The sequence below is a fragment of the Anabrus simplex genome, chromosome 3 (genome assembly GCF_040414725.1).
Source record: "Anabrus simplex isolate iqAnaSimp1 chromosome 3, ASM4041472v1, whole genome shotgun sequence".
In the NCBI taxonomy this organism is placed as follows: domain Eukaryota; kingdom Metazoa; phylum Arthropoda; class Insecta; order Orthoptera; family Tettigoniidae; genus Anabrus; species Anabrus simplex.
This window is the reverse complement of record NC_090267.1, coordinates 518,690,807-518,716,152: the sequence shown is the minus strand read 5'-3', so window position 1 is coordinate 518,716,152 and position 25,346 is coordinate 518,690,807. Positions and strand designations below refer to the sequence as shown.

The 25,346-nt window shown below is 43.6% G+C and overlaps 1 long non-coding RNA gene across 2 annotated transcripts; it reads left to right on the top strand.

Moving 5' to 3' along the window:
* Nucleotides 1–1,841: 1,841 nt before the first annotated feature.
* LOC136867490 (uncharacterized) lies at nucleotides 1,842–19,245 on the top strand. 2 transcript variants are annotated; one of them, XR_010859697.1, is made up of 3 exons: nucleotides 1,842–1,979; nucleotides 4,370–4,470; nucleotides 18,712–19,245. It is a non-coding gene; the product is annotated as an uncharacterized lncRNA (long non-coding RNA). The 2 variants fall into 2 exon arrangements; XR_010859696.2 differs by having other exon boundaries at nucleotides 2,105–4,470.
* Nucleotides 19,246–25,346: the final 6,101 nt, after the last annotated feature.

The following is a 25,346-nucleotide window of genomic DNA, read 5'->3' as shown; positions in this document are numbered from 1 at the left end:
TGTAATCTTGATATTGCTTGCCCTATCATTATTTCTTCTTCTTTCATTTCACCCTCTTTGGGGTACGCTGAATCAATCACTTCTTTGTGTGTTGTTCTTTTCTTAGTGCCATGTATTTCTTCATTCTTTCTGATCTTTGTTTCCTCTCATCTTCCAACATAATAGGTTTATCTTTTATTGTATGTTTGTCTTGGAACCTTATATTTTTGTCTTTAGTTATTACTTTAGCTGTTCAATCATATAGCAAATTTTCTGTAATTTTTAATTCTGCTAGGTCTTTTTCAGTTTCTTTAAACTAGTTGGGTTTTGTTTTGCGGTTATGGAAGAAGTCAAAGATTTGTTTGGTTAATCTATTAGAGTTCATTCTGAGAAGATGACCATAAAAATGTATCATTCTTTTTTCCACATAGTGTCTCAGAGTTTTTCAATTTTCTTGTAGAACCTTGCATTATTGATGTATGTTATCTTATTGTCCAGAAATTTTAGTCCTATGATCTTTCTAAAAAAATTCCTTTTTCTTAGCTTGAGTTTCTCCATCTGGCTTTGAAATTCATGTTTAGTGCTTCTGGTTTAATCGCTGTTTTATGATGTTTAATGTTGGATCCCCATGAAAGGGATTTCTGGTTGTGTGTATTTTTTGTTAGTTGTAAGCCCAGTTCAAGTTTATTTTTCCTGGATTCCATTGCTTTGCATTCCACAGAATTCAACTAATCCATTCTCTGTGATATTTGAATTCTTTCACTATTTCAGTCTTTTGTTCTTGGACTTTGAGGGATTTACATGAGTGTTTGTTTTTTGTCATGATTTTGGTTTTTTCGAAGGAGATATGAAGACCTATTTCTCTAGTTCAAGGATTTGCTCTCTTACTTCCTCCATTGTTTCAGGAAACAAGGCCATATCATCTGCTTATGTGTAATGTGGTTTTTTTTAATTCTTTTCTTTATATGTAGCTGAGGATGGTCAGATATTGACCAAAATGTCTTACTTATGGTGTTGATTAGGTGGGAGTTTTAATAAAATCCTTTTCACAAAAATAGTACAATATCTGTCATTTGTGCAGATATTTAAAACAGAATTACCTTGTAACAGACTGTGTCTAATTAACACATGATTTTTTTTTTATTTTAAAAATGAATTTTGGATTCCCTGGGAGGTTTACAAGGCAAAAATGATGTAAATATCCCACACTGGTAGTTAAAAGGGCATGTTTCATGTATGCAACATCATGGATAAACAAATCTTTCACAACTGACGTGTTCTCTCACTTTTCTTCCCACTGATTTGCTGCACCAACATCTAATTCAAGGTCTGCATTTCGTCAAATCACATTCTAGAAAAATTGTTGCTTTCTTCATACGAGCACTGTTCAAAATATTAATTATATTTCATGAGCTGTCTCTTTATACTATCAGTAATTATTCCAAAATTCATGGAGATGAGATGAAGTAAGGTTGAGCCGTCCCTCTTGTAGTAACAATAAATGAGTTGGCTTGAAATTTATCATTTCCAACAATGGAGCAATTATATTGGAATTATATTGAAAGAAATGTTCAAACATAAAAGCTATTCTTTAATAACAACTCCCAAACCTACCAATTCCCAAAAATGACAATCCAGTAAACTGATTCTTTGCTCAGTTCCAAACAATAAATCCATCTCGAGAAAACTACACCTGCTAAGAAATGTTATGGTACATACCTTATTCCACAAGTTACTTTCCTTCACTGGAAGTCAGGCAATGAACTGTCAAGCTGCTGTTATCAACTGTTATCAACAGATGAGGAAGATAAAGAGATGAGCCACAACACTTCTGGGATTGTGAGAAGCTTATCTAAGAAAAAGCTGATAGCACATACAGAGAGTCATACACAGAATAGGTTTTCTTTAATTATAAAAGCTCGGAGGTTGGAAAAAGGTGCAGTATTCCAAGAGTGAAGTGATGTCAGTAGTGAAGTGTTGGGAATACAAAACTGGAACAGGTATGTGTATTCTCTCTGGATGGCAGAAGAGTTGCAGCAAAATTGTGATGTCTTCTTCTGCTGTTTTTGCTACTATATTGGTCCTGTTCTACTGGTGTATGACATTCCTCACAATCTCTTTTCAGACCAACTTTGTTGTATGGGAGTGAAAGTTGAGTGGACTCAGGATATCTTACTCATAAGGTAGAAGTAATCGTCATGAAATAGTAAGAATTATTTCAGGTATAAACAGATGGGAAAATTGGCAGTAGATAAAGGCTGAGTTGAAAATTAACTCAATGGACGAAGCTGTTCATGGTCGTGTGAGGTGAATAGAGAAAGGACGGTTAACTAGGACAATAATGAACTAAGCCATTGAGGGTAAGAGAGGTAGAGGGAGACCAAGGTGACTCGACATTTAGTGAGTGGCCTCCATAGAGACGAGTGGTGCAGGTCTTTCGAGTTGACACCTTACATCATAACTTTCATTTTTGTGTTAGCATTTGAGTTATATAATAGGAAACAGTTGAGGGATGTAACATTTAGTAAATGAAGACCGCTTTTGATTCACTTGGAATCATCATCTGTTCAAAGCAAATAAATAAATAAATCAAAAGAGTATCTGGATTAACACACATTTAACACAAAATTTGCCTTAAAATACACTTCAAATGGTTGACATGTGTTATATGTGTCATAAAAACACATTAAAATTTAATGAACTTCCTTATGGTCTAAGTCAAAAATAATTGGGGCACGAATGCACAATGTTGAGCAAAGTTTTAAAATATTATGTAAAAACTTAAAGGTGAGAATTTTATAAGGTTCTTATGATGTTGCTGTGGATATAAAAACATATGTAAAAAAATGTCATTTATTCATAGTTGAATCATAGAATGAAAAAGAAATATGTGTGTCAAAACTGACAATCTCGTAAAAGTGCCGATGTTAAGGCAGTTTGCCAAGGAGGTAGGGGGAAGATCCTTCGTTCCTTTGTAACAGCTAGTGTAATTTGAAAAGGACACTGATGATGTTGTTGTTGGTAGAATTTAAATGATGGTACGGCATTTTGCCACCTTTTGCGACTACTGTGCCATACAACCAAGGCCTTCTGGCTGAGCAGCGGTCGCTTGGCAGGCCAAGACCTTTTACAGCTGTTAAACAACAACTTGAAAGGAAAGTCAAGGTCTTTGAAGATGATGAAGAAGTTTTGAGGGCTGAAACAAAGCTGACGTTAGGTGATAAAAATGAAAAATTCAAGAAAGCCATATTGTTGTCATCAAAACATGTAATATTAACCAGACTGATTTCAGTAGAATCCGTCACAGCATGTTGACTTTGTTTGCTACACTCAGACAAAAATACTGGATTCTTGGAGTTAGGAGGGCTGTGAAACAAATATGAATACTTTATACCATGTAGCCCAAAGCCCCCGTGGCTCAGACGGCAGTGCATCAGCCTCTCAACTCTGGGTTCCGTGGTCCAAATCCTGGTCACTCCATGTGAGATTTGTGCTGGACAAAGCGGAGGCGGGACAGGTTTTTTTCCGGGTACTCCGGTTTTCTCTATCATCTTTCATTCCAGCAACACTCCCCACTGTCATTTCATTTCATCTGTCAGTCATTAATCATTGCCCCAGAGGAGTGCGACAGGCTTCGGCAGCTGGCACAATATGGGGGCTTCATTCATTCCATCCCTGACCCGGTCATTGACTGGAAGACCGGTTGTAGTTTTTCATTCATTTCACCATGTAGCCCAACATTAGTGCCTTAGGTCACTAACATCAACATGCGGAACAACTGTCTTTTGTTAACTTCTCACGGCCTTCTCGCCGAGGATGTGGTCAGGTGCAGGTTATAAATTTCATTTTTGTCCGAATTGAAGATCTACTTGTGATACAAATTCTTATAATTTTGTTGAGTAGGTGGTATTCAACAAAATAATTTGTATCACATGTGGTCAGGTGGTCGACAAGGCTCTAGCGAGGGGCAAATATGAGGAGGCTGGGTGTGTAAGTCCACAGCAGGAGAGGAAAGAATGGAAGTTTCATTAATATGGGATAGGTTAGGGTAGGGCCTGGACAAGACCATTGATATGGAGACAAGTAAAGTGGACAAGCAGGTTAGAGCTTTAAGCCTCTAGTTTCATGTGTAAACACCATCAGTCTGGACTGATTAGGGTAGGGCCTGGATAAGAACGTTGGTCTGGATTGGTCAGGGTAGGGCCTGGACAAGATCAGGGATGCAGGGACAGGCAAAGGGGATCTAGGAGCGTAAGTCCCGAGATTAGAGCCGCAAACTGGCCTTAGGCCTCTAGTTTCTCCTGTGCAAAATTAGGCTAGGGTTAGAGCATTAGCAGCGCATTCTATTTGAGCTAGTGGTGGAAAGCTGAATTACAAACACCCTTTGCAGGACATCTTGCAGAACTCCTGTTTAAGAGCTCCTTCCCCTTAGACGTGACGGTGCACGAATTCATTACGCTGCTGCAGCGCTGGACCCTCCACTACATTAAGGTAAGTTTCATCCTGTATTTGACATTGTTTCCTCAACATGTTCTATTTTTTGTGCTTTTATTTTGCCCAGGTTGATAATACAATCTAATTATTACGATTTATGGAAATTATGTCACATCCAACTTTACGTTGGCCAATAAGAACGCAAGGACCTGCTTCAGCAATGGACATTGGCAAGGTTATAAAAGTAATAATCATGTTATTTGCTTTACGTCCCACTAACTACTTTTACGGTTTTCGGAGACACCGAGGTGCCGGAATTTATCGTAATCTATAATCTTCATTTCCGTATTGACGAATTGCACAATTAAAAATAGGAGAGGATTTCCACCAATCAATACTTATTTATTGCATATATTAAACTACAGGACCGGTTTCGACCTCATATACAAGGTCATCTTCAGCTGAACCATACATACATATTTATATAATGAAGCTTTGATTAAGATTGTGTTGTTAAAGGAATGCTATATGATGATGATGTACATTTAGTCACATGCAAATGGGGCACGTCTTAGCGTGAACTGGCGTATATGTCATTCTGTACAATATTGCAACTGTATGTCTAAAATATTATGTTGAAGGTCTTAAAATTAGTGTATAAAATATGTCTTTACTTAAACTAACTTTTATATATATGTACAAGATAAATACAATATATAAAAACACTTCATGCATATGAACATTCGTTCTTGCTTGTTGGTCAATACATTGACTAACTTCCGTATTTCAGTCTTATTTACAGTTGTACACTTCTTTGCATGGGTAAAAAGTTTTGTCTTCCTGTGTATATGTGGGATAAAACACTTTCAATTTTAAAAAGGTGCCAAATGTATGGACGAAATTCAACTAAAATATGTTCAGCTCTGCTGTGTGTGTTGCCCTTTTATTGGAACCAATTCATGTTGTCCTGTGGCGTCCGTAAATTTGGATGACATTGGGTCAAAGTAGTGGCTCCTTTCCCATTTGTAGTTGTGCAATGATGTTATGTTTATCTGTGGAAGATAAGATTGAGTTATAAGTGATATCGTGTTGGAGGAATGTCTAAGGGTTATGTGTGTGAATTAGAATATGTACTTACTGTTGTTGGTGTTTGACGTGCGAGCCTGTAATGTACTACTTCGTGTTCTTGGGCTCATACTAGCTGCTGTGAGGGGAAGGGAAGGAGGGGTAGGGAGAGTTGTTGTTGTGGGGGTAGGGGTGGAGCTGGGTGTGTTGTTTGGTGTTTTTCTGTTGCGTGTCGCGTTCTGTTTATCGATTAACTTAAGGTAAGGGTTTTTTAGGGCGGGGATAACTGTACTGAAGATGATGTTAGTTTTTTCTGTGATTTCATTTATGTTGTAATTTGGATTGGTGTACTGATCTAGAGTGATGTAAAATTCCTCTGTTATGTTGAGCAGGGGGCCTTTGGGGTTTATGTTCAGGATTTGCATATCGTTATCGATGTTTGTAAAACTGTGTTTATAGTCTGCGACGTGTTGTCCTATTGAGGAAAAATGATTGTATTTCACCGCGTTTATGTGTTCGTTATATCGGGTTAGGAAGTTTCTACTGGTACGTCCGATATAGCTTGTCTCGCAGTTATTACACGCAACAGAAAAACACCAAACAACACACCCAGCTCCACCCCTACCCCCACAACAACAACTCTCCCTACCCCTCCTTCCCTTCCCCTCACAGCACCTAGTATGAGCCCAAGAAGAACACGAAGTAGTACATTACAGGCTCGCATGTCAAACACAACTCAGCTACACCAACAACAGTAAGTACATAATCCAATTCACACACATAACCCTTAGACATTCCTCCAACACGATATCACTTATAACTCAATCTTATCTTCCACAGATAAACATAACATCATTGCACAACTACAAATGGGAAAGGAGCCACTACTTTGAACCCAATGTCATCCAAATTTACGGACGCCACAGGACAACATAAATTGGTTCCAATAAAAGGGCAACACACACAGCAGAGCTGAACATATTTTAGTTGAATTTCGTCCATACATTTGGCACCTTTTTAAAATTGAAAGTGTTTTATCCCACATATACACAGGAAGACAAAACTTTTTACCCATGCAATTTTACAAACTCCAAGAATAGCAGCTGAAGTGTACAACTGTAAATAAAGACTTAAATACGGAAGTTAGTCGATGTATTGACCAACAACCAAGAACGAATGTTCATATGCATGAAGTGTTTTTATATATTGTATTTATCTTGTACATATATATATATATATAAAAGTTAGTTTAAGTAAAGACATATTTTATACACTAATTTTAAGACCTTCAACATAATATTTTAGACATACAGTTGCAATATTGTACAGAATGACATATACGCCAGTTCACGCTAAGACGTGCCCCATTTGTATGTGACTAAATGTACATCATCATCATATAGCATTCCTTTAACAACACAATCTTAATCAAAGCTTCATTATATAAATATGTATGTATGGTTCAGCTGAAGATGACCTTGTATATGAGGTCGAAACCGGTCCTGTAGTTTAATATATGCAATAAATAAGTATTGATTGGTGGAAATCCTCTCCTATTTTTAATTGTGCTGGAATTTAGTCCTGCAGGAGTTATTTTACGTGCCAGTAAATCTACCGACACGAGGCTGACATATTTGAGCACCTTCAAATACCACCGGACTGAATCAGGATCGAACCTGCCAAGTTGGGGTCAGAAGGTCAGCGCCTCAACCGTCTGAGCCACTCAGCCCGGCGGTTACAAAAGTAAATGTACTTAAAACGTCACAATGGACACATCTTTCCTCTAAAAGGAATCCCAAGTAAGATTTGCATAAATTCTACTTCATAATAATGCTACAAAGCTTGGGATACATGTATATATTTTTACCAAACAAATTATTGTAAGACATGTCAAATGCAAAATACATAGTTACTTCAACAAAGACAGCTTTCCCTCCTTTAACCAGGGATAGGGTAGGAATCTCCCCAGCATTTGAAGTATCAGGAGCAGACTATGGTGGACCAATAAAGACTTGGGTTGTATTGTTTACCTGTGCGGTGTACCAAGGAATATATATGGAACATGTGCAATCATTAACAACACATGCCTTCATTTCACCATTGCCAGACAAGGGAGCAAGTCTGTACTCTACTCAGACACTGGAACCAAAGGCTCAATAATATCTTGACGACATTGGACTGTGACTTATTTGTATAAAGGATTACAGCAGCTTCGTGGGGCGGCTGGTCAGAACTGTTAAGGAACTGTCGAAGCAAACCTTAGGACGAGCTTCTGTGTACACTGTACTGTGTGATTGTGAGATGGCAATTAGCTTGAGACCCACATCGCTAACAGTTTAGATGAATTGAGGCCCTTGACACCAACAATCTTCCTACAAGGAATTTCTTGCAGCGAGATTCCAGATTTGTTAATAAAGGGTACAGATCTCTGCACATGGTTATGAGGGTATTTAGGGTTTGTAGTAAGGATGAAAAGGAGAGGGCATATAAGTCTCTGGTAAGACCCCAACTAGAGTATGGTTCCAGTGTATGGGACCCTCACCAGGATTACTTGATTCAAGAACAGGAAAAAATCCAAAGAAAAGCAGCTCGATTTGTTCTGGGTGATTTCCGACAAAAGAGTAGCGTTACAAAAACGTTGCAAAGTTTGGGCTGGGAAGACTTGGGAGAAAGGAGACGAGCTGCTCAATTAAGTGGTATGTTCCGAGCTGTCAGTGGAGAGATGGCGTGGGAGGACATCAGTAGACGAATAAGTTTGAGTGGTGTCTTTAAAAGTAGGAAAGATCACAATATGAAGATAAAGTTGGAATTCAAGAGGACAAATTGGGGCAAATATTCGTTTATAGGAAGGGGGGTTAGGGATTAGAATAACTTACCAAGGAAAATGTTCAATAATTTTCCAATTTCTTTGCGATCATTTAAGAAAAGGCTAGGAAAACAACAGATAAGGAATCTGCCACCTGGGCGACTGCCCTAAATGCAGATCCGCAGTGATTGATTGATAGACCAGATTGACTTGTGAAGCATTGTAGGTACTTGCAGAAACTATGCAAGGATCTGTGGCAAAGATTCAGGAATGAATATTTGGCAACACTGGTTCACCACAGGCAGAGAAAAGTCAACAGTGTTAAGGTGAGAGATGTTGTGCTAATAGGGTGGTACTCTGAAGAACGTATAAACTAGCCACTTGGAGATGTGTACAGGGGAAGATGGGATCTGGAGGGTGGCCAAAGTGAAGGGGAATGTATCAGACAGTTAGTGGTTGAAGGTGAGCACTACACCGGAGGAATCGAAGCAGCCTGAAGATGGGGTCACCACATCACCCCCTGTGGAGCCTCCACAAGAGGAATTCAAAATGTCCAGAGTGGGGCGGAGGGTCAAAGTGCCATCTGTGAACTGTAGATGTGACACTGTTTTGTTTTAATTGTACAAAATGCTTGTGTGCCGTCATGTTTCAAGGCCAGCTTGCAGTATCCTTTACTTTGTCACTGTGATAATCAGATGCAGCAACCATGATTGTTATACGCAGCCCTCCAAACATGGGATGGTAGGATAGAAAAATGCCATACCCACTTCCCATGACTCTACTTCATCAGGAATTAATTCATCTTGGTGGTTTATTTAGCATCCAGAAACTTCCTGAAGAGATGCTTTCGTTTCTACATATTCAAAAATGCAGACTTTACCCAACAAATCTTGCAAGTGCTTACATAACACATTGAACACTAAATTTGGCACAATCACAACATCATCACTTAGAATATTCCCCAGTATGTCAAAACATTTTACCATATAACATGCTGAATCCAACACAAGGGCCATGTCATCAAGCTGGATGACATAATTTTAAGAGTACCTGGAAGCTGAAGACTTTATTGCTTTAAATATGACAATAAAAATACATTTTTGCATTTGTTTGTGGTTTCATCACAACACACCACCAATTTCTGTCCTGAAAGTTTGCTCTTAATTCCTTCCATCCTTTATTTCATCATTTCTGAAATATAAGTACTTTGCTCTGATAAGTAATATCTCCAACTTCTGCAACAAATTATTATTATTTTTTTAAATTACTTCCTCAGAATGTTTAAAATGTTGTGTGGTACATATTTTATGACAAATAACATTACATTGATTATGTAGAATATGTACAGTAATCTAAACTATACAAGCCAAAAAGATAAATTTGAAAAATGTATGAAAATCTCATGTTCTTATTAACACACTCAATACCAGCCACTCAGAGGGGTATTTAAACCCACAGGCCAGCAATTTAAATGCTCTTGTAGCACATGTTAGAAAACTGAACTAGCAGTTAGGCCTACCTAATGAAAGACTTTGACTGTATCTTAGAATTTTAAATTGTATTTTGATTTTGTATACGGTAATAATAAAGTGCTAGTAAATCAGATGACCTACCTTCATGAGAAGGAAAACACATTCCAGTTTCTTATTGATAGGCCTATTGGCGATTGCCTAAATGAATCGAGGTGCCGGAATTTCGTCCCACAGAAGCCGTTCGTTCTAAAAATAAACAGTGGTCGTTCAAGGTTATACATGCTGCAGACGACTAACAGGAAGAAAACACGGTATGTTTTTTCATCATGTGTTTTCTGTACCCTAACGTTGCAACGGCTGTACAAAATAAACGGACTAAACATAATTGCAGTTTGTTTGCGCCAGCACTAAAACAACAGCTGCAACCAACCAACTGGTCTACACACAGCTCTGGTCACATCACACATCCCTGCAGAGGACTATACACTGCTCCCAAGCAACGCTTTTTTTTTTTTTTTTTTTCCCCCGAGTGGGTGACGCGCACCTTTAATTCACAACTAGCCAACCTCAGTCAAGCATATTGGCCAGACACCAAACTGGAAGTCAGCCTCCCTAACATGTACACTTTCCTGGTTTGTGATGTTGACCTTGCTATCATCAATGAACACATCCTCACGGAACTTTGCCCGGCAGGCATCCATTCTGCTTCCAGACTCTATGCCGGCCCGATACCATCGCCTGATGTTCTTCTGTATCTCCCTACTTCTTCTTCAGATGCCTACTTCGACCTTCTAGATAATGGGGCGTGTATCCACCGCCACCTCCATCGCGTCGAAACTACTCCTCCAAACATCATGGCTCAACTACTTCTCAACACACCCAATACACCTGTCACCGCCGAATCGCCTGCAGCAACCACGCCCCCTCCAACACTATCCCATCCTTTCTCCTCTAGTTACACCACCCCTGTTACCACCACCACCACTTCTACTCACACCTCCCCCAACATTCCGATAACCACTTCAGTTATGTCCCATCCTCTCCCCATCATGACGTCTAATCATGCCATCCCTCCCACCCCTGATCAACTACGTCCCTCGACCACATTACTTTAGCCACCTGTCAAGGGACCTGCCAATGATACGTCTGCAGATACGTAACATCCCCTATCGTCATCGCTCCCGTCCGACCACTCTACTCCTACAGCTGCGTCATTCGTGGTGTGGACCCTAACATATCACCTGCAGCCATAGTCCATGAACTTCACCAAGCAGGATTACCCATGCGCCGAGCATTCCAGATTTTCAATGAAGATGGACCCACGTATCTCATAAGACTCCACCTTCCTACACTCAAAGATGTTCAACAACTTATCAACCAAGGGATACAGCTCTATGGCTGCCAGCACCAGGTTGAACAGTCACGTTCTCCTCCTCAACCTTCGACCAACCCTGCCACACCTCGTCGTCGACCTTGGCCTGCCCCACCTCCCCAAACACCTAGTCCACATCTCCAACCTTATCCACCCCAACCCAGTTACTTTTCACCACCATCATCTACCTTTGACATCCTTCGCCTTCTCCTCACTTCACTTGTCAACTTCTCTGCCGTCTATCACACCCTTGCCCTTCATCTTATCCCTTACAACCTAGCTTGAACCTTCCCTTCTTTTCATCTCAGTTATAAATCATTTGTATTTGTAATTCTATCAATAAAGCACTATATATTACTACACCGCCCTAAGCCAAGAGACACTTTCTTTTACATCTCCTCTCCTTAATTAAATTGCCTTTTAACCGTCTCCTAATTTTTTATCTTCTTCCCAACACCGTCTAATCTCCCGGCTAGAGAGAGGGCGTTACCCTTTAGGTGGCCCGCCCCACCCCTTCATGGTGGGGAATGAAAACATTTCAACAAAACTGGTCTATGGTACGCCTACTGAATGTGTTCAACAGTAAACTAACTTACAGTAGGCTTAAGCAAAAGCTTACTTTGTATTAATTCATACATGAATGATTTCACATGTTCAGTTTCGGTACCTACAATCGCTTTTTAAAATGTCTCTGCTTCAATTCCATCAATCATTCAATCAATAGGGCCTACTGATGTGCATTTAGGGCAGTCGCCTGGTGGCAGATTCCCTATCTGTTGTCTTCCTAGCCTTCTCTTAAATGATTTCAAAGAAATTGGAAATGTATTGAACATCTCCCTTGGTAAGTTATTCCAACCCGTAACTCCCCTTCCTATAAACAAATATTTGCCCCTATTGGTCCTCTTAAATTTCAACTTTATCTTCATATTGTGATGAAATGAAATGGCGTATGGCTTTTAGTGCCGGGAGTGTCCAAGAACATGTTCGGCTCGCCAGGTGCAGGTCTTTTAATTTGACACCTGTAGGCGACCTGCGCGTCATGATGAGGATGAAATAATGATGAAGACGACACATATACCCAGCCCCCATGCCAGCGAAGTTAACCAATCATGGTTAAATTACCCGACCCTGTCGGAAATCGAGCCCGGGACCCCTGTGGCCAAAGGCCATCAAGCTAACCATTTAGCCATGGAGCCGGACTTCATATTGTGATATTTCCTACTTTCAAAGACCCCACTCAAACTTATTGGTATTCGTAACGTCATTCCACGCCATCTCTCCGCTCGGAACATACCACTTAGTCGAGCAGCTCGTCTTCTTTCTCCCAAGTCTTCCCAACTCAAACTTTGCAACATTTTTGTAACGATGCTCTTTTGTAGGAAATCACCCAGAACAAATCGAGCTGCTTTTCTTTGGATCTTTTCCAGTTCATGAATCAAGTAATTCTGGTGAGTGTTCCATAGAGGTTTGACTCACCCATCAAGATATCTAGCGCCTTAGCTAAAACTCCGTTCAGTTGCAATGCTTTATTAGTTTTTGCACACGTTGCTGGGATAAAATAACAGGTTAGACGACCCCACACCTATTTTACCCCATCGCTTTGAGTGGACAAATTTCTAGGGATGGGACAAATGGTTACTTTCCAGTATCATGTTCCTGTGCATCCGTTACATTGTAGTATTAGGCTGGAGTATTAGGATATAAAAGTAACATAATACAAGTTGCAGGTCAACTTTTGGAAGGAACGTCCCTTTTACCTGTTGTCTCTTGTAGCCCCTAACCGCACCTTAGTAAGTACTTATAAATAGAAATACTGTATCTTCATCTCTCTTCTCTCCCACTGTCCCTTTCGCCAGCTCGTCATTCACATTCTTAACTATTCCTAGAAAAATGTTTGCAATGACCCAATTACTTTCCGAGAACCAATACTTCGAAACTTTCATTTATAAAAGGCGCCGTGGCTGCTAGGTAGTTATGTGTATTCATAGATGTCCAAGGATCTGTAGTTAAACAAACACTAGGACCAGACTTTATAAAATATGTTGAAGAACGAATGGCACATACTCTTCAGATGCCGCCGGAATGGTTCTTGAGGAAATAGCTCTATCAGGCAAGACGTAAGCAGATTTTAACCCAGTAATTTTTTTTGTTATTTGTTTTTTTTTACGTGGCACCGACACAGACTGATCTCATGGTAACGATGGGATAGGACAGGACTAGGACGAAAACTACCGCGGCCTTAACTGAGAAACAGTGTCAGCATTTGCTTGATGTGAAAATGGGAAACCACCGAAAACCATCTTGAGGACTGCCGACAGTGGGGTTCGAATCCACCATCTTCCGTATACAAGCTAACAGCTACGTTACACAAACCGTGTAGCCAAGTCGGTCAGTAAAGCCAGCATAAAAGGCTCCAAAATCGTCTTTCGCCATATACAGAAGTTGTGGATATGTGGTAGACATTGTAAGTGGTTTGACCAGCGTCTTTCTTTTCTCCTCCTGTATATCACTCCTCTTTTGCACTGGTAAAAATTACGATAGCAGCTTTTGCTGCACTGCCTCACAGGTTGCAGTCGATGCGAAATTTCAGGACGCACAGATTCACGTCATGGGACTTGCGATAGCCTTTCAGGACCTGATATTTGACTACCATGTACATTATCAGAACCACTGTATATGAAGCGGTAAAATTTTAAATAATTTTAAAATAATATTATTATTATTATTATTATTATTATTATTATTATTATTAATGTCAAGAAAGATCTTAAAGAACTGGGCCTACAAGCAGAAGATGCACAAGACCGAAATCTTTTCAGAGCAGCCATCAAGACTTTTGGGACTTTCCGGGACGAAAAACGGGCAACTGGTGCTAAATGGACAGAAGAACGTCGTGCTAAACACAGTGAGCTAATGAAGACGATGTGGATCAAGCGAAAGACGAACAAATGCCAGAATGTAAAGTGAGGCTTATCGTGGTCCCTAGTTGGCCGATTAGCGAAGTTGAATGAATGAATGAATGATTATTATTATTATTATTATTATTATTATTATTATTATTATTATTATTATTATTATTATTATTATTATTATTATTATTATTATTATTATTCCTCCGTGGCTCAGGTGGCAGTGCGCCGGCCTCTCACCGCTGGGTTCCGTGGTTCAAATCCCTGTCACTCTATGTGAGATTTGTGCTGGACAAAGCGGAGGCGGGACAGGCTTTTCTCCGGGTATTCCGGTTTTCCCTGTCATCTTTCATTCCAGAAACACTCTCCAGTATCATTTCATTTTATCTGTCATTCAATAATCATTGCCCTAGAGGGGTGCGACAGGCTTCAGCAGCCGGCACAATTCCTATCCTCACCGCTAGATGGGGGCTTCATTCATTCCATTCCTGGTCCGGTGGAATGACTGGAAACAGGCTGTGGATTTTCGTTTTCATGATAATGTTATTATTATTATTATTATTATTATTATTATTATTATTATTATTATTATTATTATTATACCGTATTATTATTTGGTGGCTTATTTCAACGCGTTTCTGGAAACAATTTTCGTGAAACACGAGATTCAAACTGAGAAGACCACGCGTAATTGTTCCGAGGAACTAAGCTACTGCATGTAGCTGTATATAATTTTATAATTTTAAAATAATAATAATATTATTATTATTATTATTATTATTATTATTATTATTATTATTATTATTATTATTATTATTATTATTATTATTATTAATGTCAAGAAAGCCTAATACAAAGCACTTCGAATCACTAAAGAATATCTGTAACCGACCAGCAAGTAACAAGATGGGAATATCAGTACTGCCACTAAACTGTTACAAAAGTATCGCTCGCGCCTGCGCAGAGTGCGCGCTTAAAGCGACCTGCTATGCTTCCTAATATCCGTTAGCCAATCAGAAACTCCCTACCCTTAGCTGTGTAATCCGAGGGGTGGACCCCGAAATTCCAATAGACGTAATAATGAAGGAACTGGAAGAGGAAGGCGTACCAGTCCAGAAAGCCTTCCGAATTAAAAACAACTCAGGGCCCACATACATGGTCAGAATACTACTACCCTCCACCCAGGACCTAGATGAAGTTCTGGACAAGGGGGTCTATATATTCAGACACCACCACCGGGTGGAACCCTCCCGCACCCCACCCCCTCAATCCATCAGGTGCGAACGGTGCCTCACGTATAACAACCATGACACGGCACACTGCACAGCAGAACGACCAGTGTGCAGCCACTGTTCGCAGCCTCACCCCACCTCCCGATGCTCCAATACCCAACTTCCCCCCAAATGTAACACCTGCGGCGAAAATCATCCCACCTATTCCCGAAAATGCAAATCCCGCCCTCAACCCCCCGAAAATCGCCCTGAACTGGTAGCTCCAGTTAAAACAATAGACACCCCCACCCAACCCTCCCAATCCCTTTTCCCACCCCCAACCATCGAGGACATAATCCGCTTCGTGACCATCTCCCTAATGAATATTCATCCCTACCATAGGCCAATGGTCCTCACCAAAATCCAAGCAGCGGCCAACCAAACCCTCAAAGCCCACTTTCTACCCTCCTACTCAGGACTGAACACCCACTTCTATTTCTCCCGCCTAGAAACACAAGTATAAACATGGCCCACAACCCACCCCGTCGTACCCGGCCCCCAGAACCCATCTCCATCCTCTTCCTAAATATCCAATCCTTCCACTCCAAACGTCTACACCTAAAAGCCCTCTCCTCACAACACTCCGCCCACGCAATCCTACTCAACGAAACAATGCTCCGCCCCTTCCAGCCCGCTCACCTCCCAGGCTTCACCTTCTACCGAGCCGATCACCCCCACGACATAGGGCGTGGGGGCTCCGCCATAGCAGTCCGGTCCTCACTGCCCACCCGCCCCCACCCCACCCCCATAACTTCCCCGAATCAGTTATAACCACTGTATACTTCCGCTCGAGGATCCTACACCTAGCCACCATCTACCACCGCTCAAACATCCCCCTTCCACTGGACTTCATCACCTACCTTAGTGACACCTTTCCCCACTTCATACTCATAGCCGACCTCAACCTCACCCACCGAACCAAACGAGCAATGACCGAATTACAAAATCACCTGAGTGACCTAAACTGCTCATTGATACCCTTCCCTGGCCCCACCCGCCCCGCCTCCAACACCACACCAGACGCCCTAATAGCCCACAACTCCCTCATCCATCTTATCACAATACAACTACTACCCAGCATCGGCAGCGACCACCTCCCAGTTCTACTCCAAATCCCATCCACCAACCCCCGTCCCCCACCCCCACCCCCCAGGACAATCCTAAACTTCAACAAAGCCGACTGGCCCTCCTATCAAGCCACGCTAAATCAAGTATTAGCACACACCCCTCCCCTTCCTACCGACCAACCCTCGTTAGACAACTTAAATACATTCATTCTCACAACCATCGCCACTGCTTCAGAATCCAGCATTCCCACAACACTCCACTCCCCATCCCAACCACGACTCCCCCCCCCCCCGGTACGTACACCTCCAAAAGCTTTCCCATTCATATCATAGAGAATTCATGCGCACCCGAGACCCATCCTTCCTAAGACTACACCGCCAAATCCTCCGAACTATTCGAAACTACCTAGCCGCCCACACCCGCCGCTCCTGGTCCCAGACCTGCACCAAACTCAACGACTTTCAACCCCATCCCGCCAAATTCTGGGCCAAACTCAACACCCTCCTAGGGACCAAAACAACACCCCACTACCCCCATCATCCACAGAGACACAACACCAGCGAATACCGAGGAAAAGCTGGAAATCTTCGCACAATACTTCCGCCAGCGTTTCAACACCCACGGAGACCCCCACTTCGACAACTCAAACACAGAACTATACCTCCACCATGCCTCCTCACCATCACTCAAACCATCCATCACACACTCGTTATCAAACCACCCCCTAGAATCACCCATCACCCCGGCTGAAATACAGTCCGTCCTTTCTAAATCACGAAACACCGCCCCAGGACCAGATAAAACCCGATACCTTCACATCCGATATGCACCGCATACCCTCCTATCCCTACTGGCCAACCTGTACACCTTCATCCTACGAACCGGGTTCTACCCCTCAGACTGGAAACACACAACAATGCTTCTATTCCCTAAACCAGGCAAACCTCCCTCTGAACTAAGCTCCTACCGCCCGATAATCCTCATCACAGTTCTAGCAAAAATCCTAGACAAAATCCTAGTCCGCCGCCTACACCCCCACCTACAATCCCACCATCTACTCCCACCATCCCAGTTCGGCTTCCGCCCAAAACTTTCCACAGAAGACCAACTCCTTCGACTCATCCAAATCACTGCCAACAACTTCAACCGAGCCCGTCCTACCCTCCTAATCACCTTCGACTTCCAGCTAGCCTTCGACTCCGTCTGGCACCCCGCCCTCCTCTTCAAACTCCGGTTCTTCGCCCTCCCCACCTCCTACGTCCGCGTCATTGCCTCCTACCTCACAAACCGATCAACCCAAATATCAATAAGGAACCAACTGTCACCATCCTTCCCCCTCACATTAGGCGTCCCACAAGGATCACCCCTCTCCCCACTCCTCTTTATCCTATTTGTGGCCGACATCCCCCAACCACCTCCCCCCATCCAATTGCTCCAGTTCGCCGACGACACCGTCATCCTAGCCCCTCTACACTCTGTCCAAGCCATTAACCGCTCCGTCCAACCCTACCTCAACACCTTCCTAACATGGTGCGACCGGTGGCACCTAAAACTTAACCCAGAAAAAACCCAGTCCATCCTCTTCAGGCGTAGACGGGGAAAAACCAGTATATCCCGTAAACCAGACAACCTCCAACTCCGAATCCGTAGATCCCCCATTAGCACACAACCCACCCTAAAATACCTTGGTATCCTCTTCGACCAACACCTCTCCTTCCGTCCCCATTTCCAACACCTAAAAACCAAGACCGCCACCCGGGCTCGACTAGTGCGCCGCCTAGCCGGGACCAGATGGGGTCTAAAATCCTCTCTACTCCTCCTCACCTACAAAGCCTTCGTACGCCCCGCAATCACTTACGGCCTCATCACCTGGGCGGCCGCTGCAAACTCCCATCCGAACCTGTACCAACCCTTACTATCAATCGAACGCCGCACAGTCCGACACGCCCTCCGACTCCCCTTCCGATACCCCACGACCGACTTACTAGCAATATTCCCATTCCCACCCTTAGACTCCTATGTCCTCACACAATTCCAGCGATCCTACCGCCGAGCCCTAGACCGAGACAACCCAACCCTCAACCAACTCCTCCGAGGAGACCCACCCCCCAACCCCCACTTCACCCAAACCCCATTCCATCTCTACCGGTCCCTCCCCCCCACCCGATGAGGGTATCACATAAGTAAAAGAAGCTGTGACGAAAATATCCCACCCCATAAGCCCCTAACCCCGTAAAAACCCACCCCATCCCATCACAGGAACCCCTCGCGACCTCCTCCCCCCCAACATCAGGATATATGTTAAATGTACTAACAAAACCCTCCTATGTTTCAGAAGCAGTGCCTTCCAACCAGAACCAAGATAATCTTGCAAATCACCAAGCAACAACAAATGTAAATCTGCTGTAAATACCCAAAACAACTTGTAAATAACTCCATGTTGGACTACTCATAATTATGTAAAGCAAGACAATGTATTGTAAATATCAACGTATTGTAAACATCAAGCACTGTAATAATCAAGTGTAAATACCCAAGTTCTGTAAATAGCCAATCTCTGTAAATAACCAAGTGTAGATAGTCCATAGTGTAACAGATGTAAATATCGTATTGTAAATATCAAGCTCTGTATATCCAAGATCTGTTAATAACCAACTGTAGATAGTCCAGTCCATAATTAAACAGATGTAAATATCCTAATAACCCCCCAATAAAAAAAAGAGGGGGGGAAGGGATATATTAAATACACAGTAGGCAAAACAATAAACAAGTAAAAGTTACAGCACAAAAATCTTAATGTAAAAACCCATGAATTGTAAAAATGTAAAATGAATACTGTACATATTGAAGAAATCAATAAACACTTAGTCAAGAGATCGAGACCCCCCCCAAACTCCTTCAACTTAGCAAGCTCCATCCTTCTCTACCAATCCCACCAAATCCCCAAACCCCGCCAAATCTCCTGGCCAGAGAGAAGGCGTAACCTTCTAGGTGGCCCGCCCCTCCCCTTCGGGGAGGGGAATGAAAACATCCCCCTTGGTCCTTGGTCCCTACCCTTCTCTTGGTTGCGCTGAGACAGTTACTTTTGTATTAGGGTCCCCGGAGGAACATAATATTTCTGGAACAGCTTACTGTTATGGATTAGGATACAGTATTATGTTACGATATGTAACTCCCATCTCTACAAATTTCTCCACGATATGAAAATGAAAACCTACAACCTGTTTTCCAGTCTTTGACCGGGTCAGGGATGTAATGAGCGAACCATATATAGGCTATTATCACAATGGGGTCCCCTCACCCACGGTGATTTATTAATGACTGATAAAAGCTATGAAATGAAAATGGAGCAACCGGGATTTTAACCACTGTTTCCAGTGGTTAGAGGTTGAGCCACGGCGATGAGGATCACAAAACGAAATATTATTTTTCTCTTCTCTATAGACTCGAGGTTTTCACCTCAAATCTTTGCAAAAATAATGTGTTTATTTTACACCCCGTTAGGGGGCGCATGAGCAATTTCGGCTCGCTCGCTCGCTCGGACGCTTTCATTCCCCACCCTGAGGGGGTGGGGCGGGCCACCTAGAGGGTGTCGCCCTCTCCCTGGCCAGGGGATTGGACGGGGTTGTGTGGGATTGGAGGAAAAGAGAGATGGGGGGAAAAAAAGGATTAATGCGTTGGAGGAGATGTTGAAGTGCAAGAGTGACTGGAGGTGGGCGTAGGATTACTCTTTATTATATATGACGGGCATAGGGGGGGAGGCGGGACATTCTGTGAGCGTTTTTTTTTTTTTTTTTTTTTTTTTTTTTCAATACAGACATGATGCAAAAATGGATACAACAGACTTCGTGGGTAACATAAATTGACAGAGAAAAGAAAAAACACATAAGGTGATGAATATCATAAGTACATGTTACAAAGTTTGGGAAAAATAAAAATAACAAGCATACTTAGTGACATAGCCTTCCTTAGCAGAGCCTAATGCAAAATATCGGACATGTACACTCCAGTTAATATACGTAAATTATACAGGAGGAGGCAGAAGCGAAGTATGTATATATAGTCTATCTTGGAGATATATAAAGTAAGGAATAGGTGATTAATTATCAGTACATTAAGTATGAATTATATAAAGAGATTAAAGAAAATAGGTACTAAGTGAAAAAGTAGAGGACTTGGTAGCAATGTAAATGAAAAAAGTTGCCCCTAGACAGTCTCCACACGCTGTCCGAGTGGAGGGGTCTGGTGGAGAGATTTGAAGATATGGAGTGGGGTGGGGATAAAGAGAGGGGTTTTGAGAGGGGAGTGCAGGAGAAGGGAGAGTATAGGATTGTTGCGGTCAAGGGAACGTTGGAAATAGCGGGCAGCAAGAATGGAGACGAAGGTATCTAGTTTGGGAATTGGGAAGATATTGTACAAGTCAGAGGTGTGAAAGAGTGGATGAAGGCGGAGGGCGATGCGAACTAGGCGGCGTTCCATGGATAGGAAAGGTTTAAGGAGGGTAGGGTGAGAGTCTGCAACAGCCAGCCAGGCGGTGAAACCATAGACGATGGCAGAACGAATGAAGGCGGTGTAGGTGAGTAGGAGAAGGTGGGAGTTAAGGCCCCAGGTAGTCCCGGCAAGCCGGCGAACCAACCGGGCTCGACGGGAAGATTTGGTTTGAAGGGTCCGGAAATGCGGGCGGAAAGTGAGGAATTCGTCTATGGTTACACCAAGGTACTTGAGGGAGGGTTGAACGGTAAGTGGGGTGTCGCGGATGGTGAGTCGGAGGAGGCCAGGGTCACGGGTCACTGAGAAGCGACGGCGGCTACGACGGATTAAGATTGATTGGGTTTTGGAGGGGTTTATACGGAGATGCCACTTGTCACACCAGGAGAGAAAGGAGTCAAGGTAAGGCTGTACAAGGTTATTCATGCTAGAGACGGAGGGAAGGGGTGCTAGAAGTGCAGTATCGTCCGCGAACTGAAGTAACTGAATGGGGGCGGGTGGTTGAGGAATATCTGCTACGAACAAGATGAAGAGTATTGGGGATAGCGGGGAGCCTTGAGGAACACCATAGGACATAGAAAATGAAGAGGAGAGTTCACGATTAATGGATATCCTAGCAGATCGGTGGGAGAGATAAGAGGCGATGAGGCGAATGTAGGTAGTAGGTAGGGCAAAAAAGTGAAGTTTAAAGATGAGGGCTGCGTGCCAAACAGAGTCGAAGGCCTGGTTGAAATCGAAAGTTATGAGAAGGGAAGGTTTTCCATGGTTGAGGTGATTGGAGGCTATTTGGATGAGCTTAAGGAGTTGGTCGTGTGAGGATAAGCCGGGACGGAAACCTCCTTGGGAAAGCGGGAGAAGGTGATGGGACGACAGGTGGGAGTGGAGGCGGCGGACCAGGATTTTATCTAGAAGTTTAGCTAGGACAGAAATGAGACATATTGGTCGGTATGAGTCTAAGTCGGACAAGGGTTTTCCGGATTTGGGGAACAGAAGCATGATGGATTTATTCCAGGCGGTTGGATAGAAACCGGTATGGAGGATAAAAGTGAAAAGGGTGGCTAGAAGAGTGAAGAGGATGGGAGGGGCTTCACGTATATGGCGGTAACGGATATTATCGGGGCCGGGGGCGGTGTTGCGAGTTTTGGAGAGAGCGATATGAATATCGGTGGGGGTGATGGGAGAATTGAGAGGATGAGGGGAGGGTGTGTGTGTAGCAGAGGGAATGAGTTTAGGAGAAGCTTGAATATCATGATAGAGCGGTGTGTCAGCAAAGCAGAAGTGGTGGGAGATTTGGTTGTTGAAGCGCCAGGCGAAATGTTCAGAGAAGATCTCCAACTTTTCCGTGGTGTTAGCTGGAGACTTTCCTTGGTGAATGATAGGATAGGTAGGGGTGCTGTGTTGGCCGAGGAGGCTGGAAAGACGACGCCAGTATTGGGAGGGATGAGCATGTAAGGAGTTAAGTGTTGTACAGGTTTGAGACCATGAACGACGTTTATAAGAGATAAGGTAGTTACGTATTGTGCGGATTAGTTGGCGGTGCCGACGGAGAAAATAGGTGTCACGGGTGCGGGTGAAATCCTGGAGATAGGATTGAGAAAGTTTCTGGAGACGGAGAAATTTAGGCGGAAGGCGCGGTTTGGAGGGTGAATGTAAAGTGGTGGGGATGTGTGCTTGGGAAGCAGAGGAGATAGAAGAGTGCAGGAGATCCTGAAGTGAATCAACTGAGGTCTGGTCGGTCAGAGGTGGAGAAGAGTGTGGGAGCATGTTGGAAAGGGCGGAGCGATATGAATTCCAATTGGCTTGAGCAAAATTGGGTACTGGTTGGGGAGGTGATGTATTTGAGGAGTGGTGGTGAGTGGGGATTTGTAATAGAACAGGGATATGATCACTGCCAATGCTGGGAAGAAGTGTAATAGTGATGAGATGTGTAAGAGAATTATGTGTGATGATGGCATCAGGTGTGGTCTGGGAGGAGGGGCGTGTTGGGCCGGGAAGGGGGAGAAGGGAGGAATCGATGGCACTGAGGAGGGAGTGGAGGCTGTGCATTTCTCGAACGGATCTGTCGGTGAGATTCAGGTCGGCAAGAAGAATGTAGTGCGGAAAGGTTCTGCTGAGGTGAGTGATGTAATCTAGTGGGAGGGGTTGGGTGGAACGCGTGTAAATTGTAGCGAGATGTAGGATGCGGGAGCGAAAGTAGATTGTGGCGGCGATGGATTCTGGAAAGTGAAGGGGATGAGGTGGAACATGAAGGCGAGTGGGAAGGGAACCTTTTATAGCTATTGCTGATCCCCCTCGTCCGCGGTCGTCGGGGTGATCTGCTCGATGAAGGATGTATCCAGGAAGATGAGCTGGGGTTCGTGGACGGAGCATGGTTTCGTTCAGTAAGATGGTGTGAACGGGGTACTGTTGGATGAGAGTCAGGAGGTGGAGACGCTTGGTGGAAAATGATTGGATATTGATGAAGAGAATGGAGATGGGAGGGGAGGAATTCACACGTTTGGATCGACAAGCCATCAAACAAGAGTCTCCAAGCGGGTGAATTGAAAATGGGAGTTTAGGCCTGAGTGGGAGGTGACAAAATGTAGGTTGAAAGTCTGATTGGCCGCTGCTTGCAGGTGAGAGAGGACTAATGGTCGGTGATATGGGAATAGGTTGAGGAGAGTGAGAGTGGTGAAGCGAATGATATCTTCGATGGTAGGAGGAGAGAACTGGGAACGGTTGAGATCTGTAGGTGGGTCAACGGTCCGAACGGGGGCGATAAGTTCGGGTCGGTTGTCAGGGGGAGGAGGACGGGCCTTACAGAGACGGGAGTAGGTGGGATGTGAGTCACCACACGTGTTGCAGTGAGGGGGTTGTGTGGTGTTGGGGCATTTTGGAGTAGGATGTTGCTGGGAACAGTGTCCGCAAATAGGTGTTGGTGCTTTGCAGTCGGCCGTTTTGTGGACGTTGTACTGTAGACACCGTTCGCAGCGTAGGGGTTGCGGAGGAGGGGCTTTGGAAGGCTCCACTCGGTGGTGCTGGCGATATATTGAGACACCTGTGGAAAGTAGTCTATCAAGATCTTCGGTGGTGGGGACCAGCACCCGCACCATGAAGGTCGGCCCGGATACGTTCTTAATTCGAAAGACTTTTCTTGCAGGAACGCCCTCGGCGTTAAGCTCCGCAAGGATCTCGGAGTCTGGAATATCCGGGTCGACCCCCCTGATCACACAGCTGAAGAGACTGTGGCGGGGTGGAGGGGGAGAGGTCTTTTGTTTGGGTTGTGAAAGAATTTTAAATGGTGAGCTGGAGCCCAGTTGATGAGCACCTACTAAATTGGAAAGATGACTGGCGGCTTCTGCACTGGTGACTTTGATGAGGTATCCATGGTTGGTAGGCCTGATGTCGGCGATGTCTTCACGACGAAGATTGAAGCGGAGAAGTGTTCGGAAGATCTTCTGCGATGAACGGAAATCAGGGGATGGGTTCTGAAGGAGGAAAGTATGGGTAGATTGGGGTGGTTTTTGCAGGAGACGGGGGTTGGTTATAGGACGATGACTGCCAGAGAGAGGAGGAAATTCGGTGGTGGATGATGTATTTATTGGTGGAATATTGGCTGTTTCCATGGAGTCAGTGTGCTGTGAAGGTGGAGGAGGCGGTGGCGGTGGCGGTGTCTCGATGGCGACGACTTTAGGTGGTACTGATCCCTTTGGTGTGGCGAGACGTCGTTTAACTCCCTGGGATGGCTCTCGTTGCGGCGCTGGTGGTACTAAGAGGTGACTTCCATGTGCAGAAGAGGGAATGGGATGCTCCTCGGAAGACATGAGGCCCGTGGCATGGGCTTGTGCTAGTGTCACAGATGAAGGTGACAGTACGGCAGTGGTGGTGGTGGCTGTCGATGTGGTAGCGGCGATGGTGCTGGTGGCGATGAGATCCATTATGATAATATGGCTGTCTTAAAGACAGAATATTCCCTAGGGGGTAAAAACCCCCTGATGTGGAGAGGGGACCCCAGAGATTACCGAGTCCACAACTATGTAGCAGAGAAGAATGCAATGATGAATGCAGATTGCCTGGGGAAACCCTTACAGTAAGAGAATTCCTCGACGTCGATGGCACGTCCCGAGGTGAAACCTCACGAATTACTATGTCCACCTGGCGAGACCACGTTTTCAAGGAGCCATAAACTCCCGTGACTGCTTGCGGTGTAGCGCAATCCGTTGGACGGTCAGCTTCGATCGTCAATTGATCCTGGCAATTTCGGGCAAGACTGCAAACTATATCCCAGACGAAAGTAAGGAAGGTCGTAACACACCACACAGTTCATTTGCAACGAAGAATATCATATAGTTATAATGTTATGTATATTTAGATTAACAACATTGTAATACAATATAATATACTATTATTAATATATGAACGAATTTTGTCCTATTCATTTAATATACATTCATTTTTGAGAAATATATCTGTATGATTGTCAAATGTAGACTAGCAGAGCTC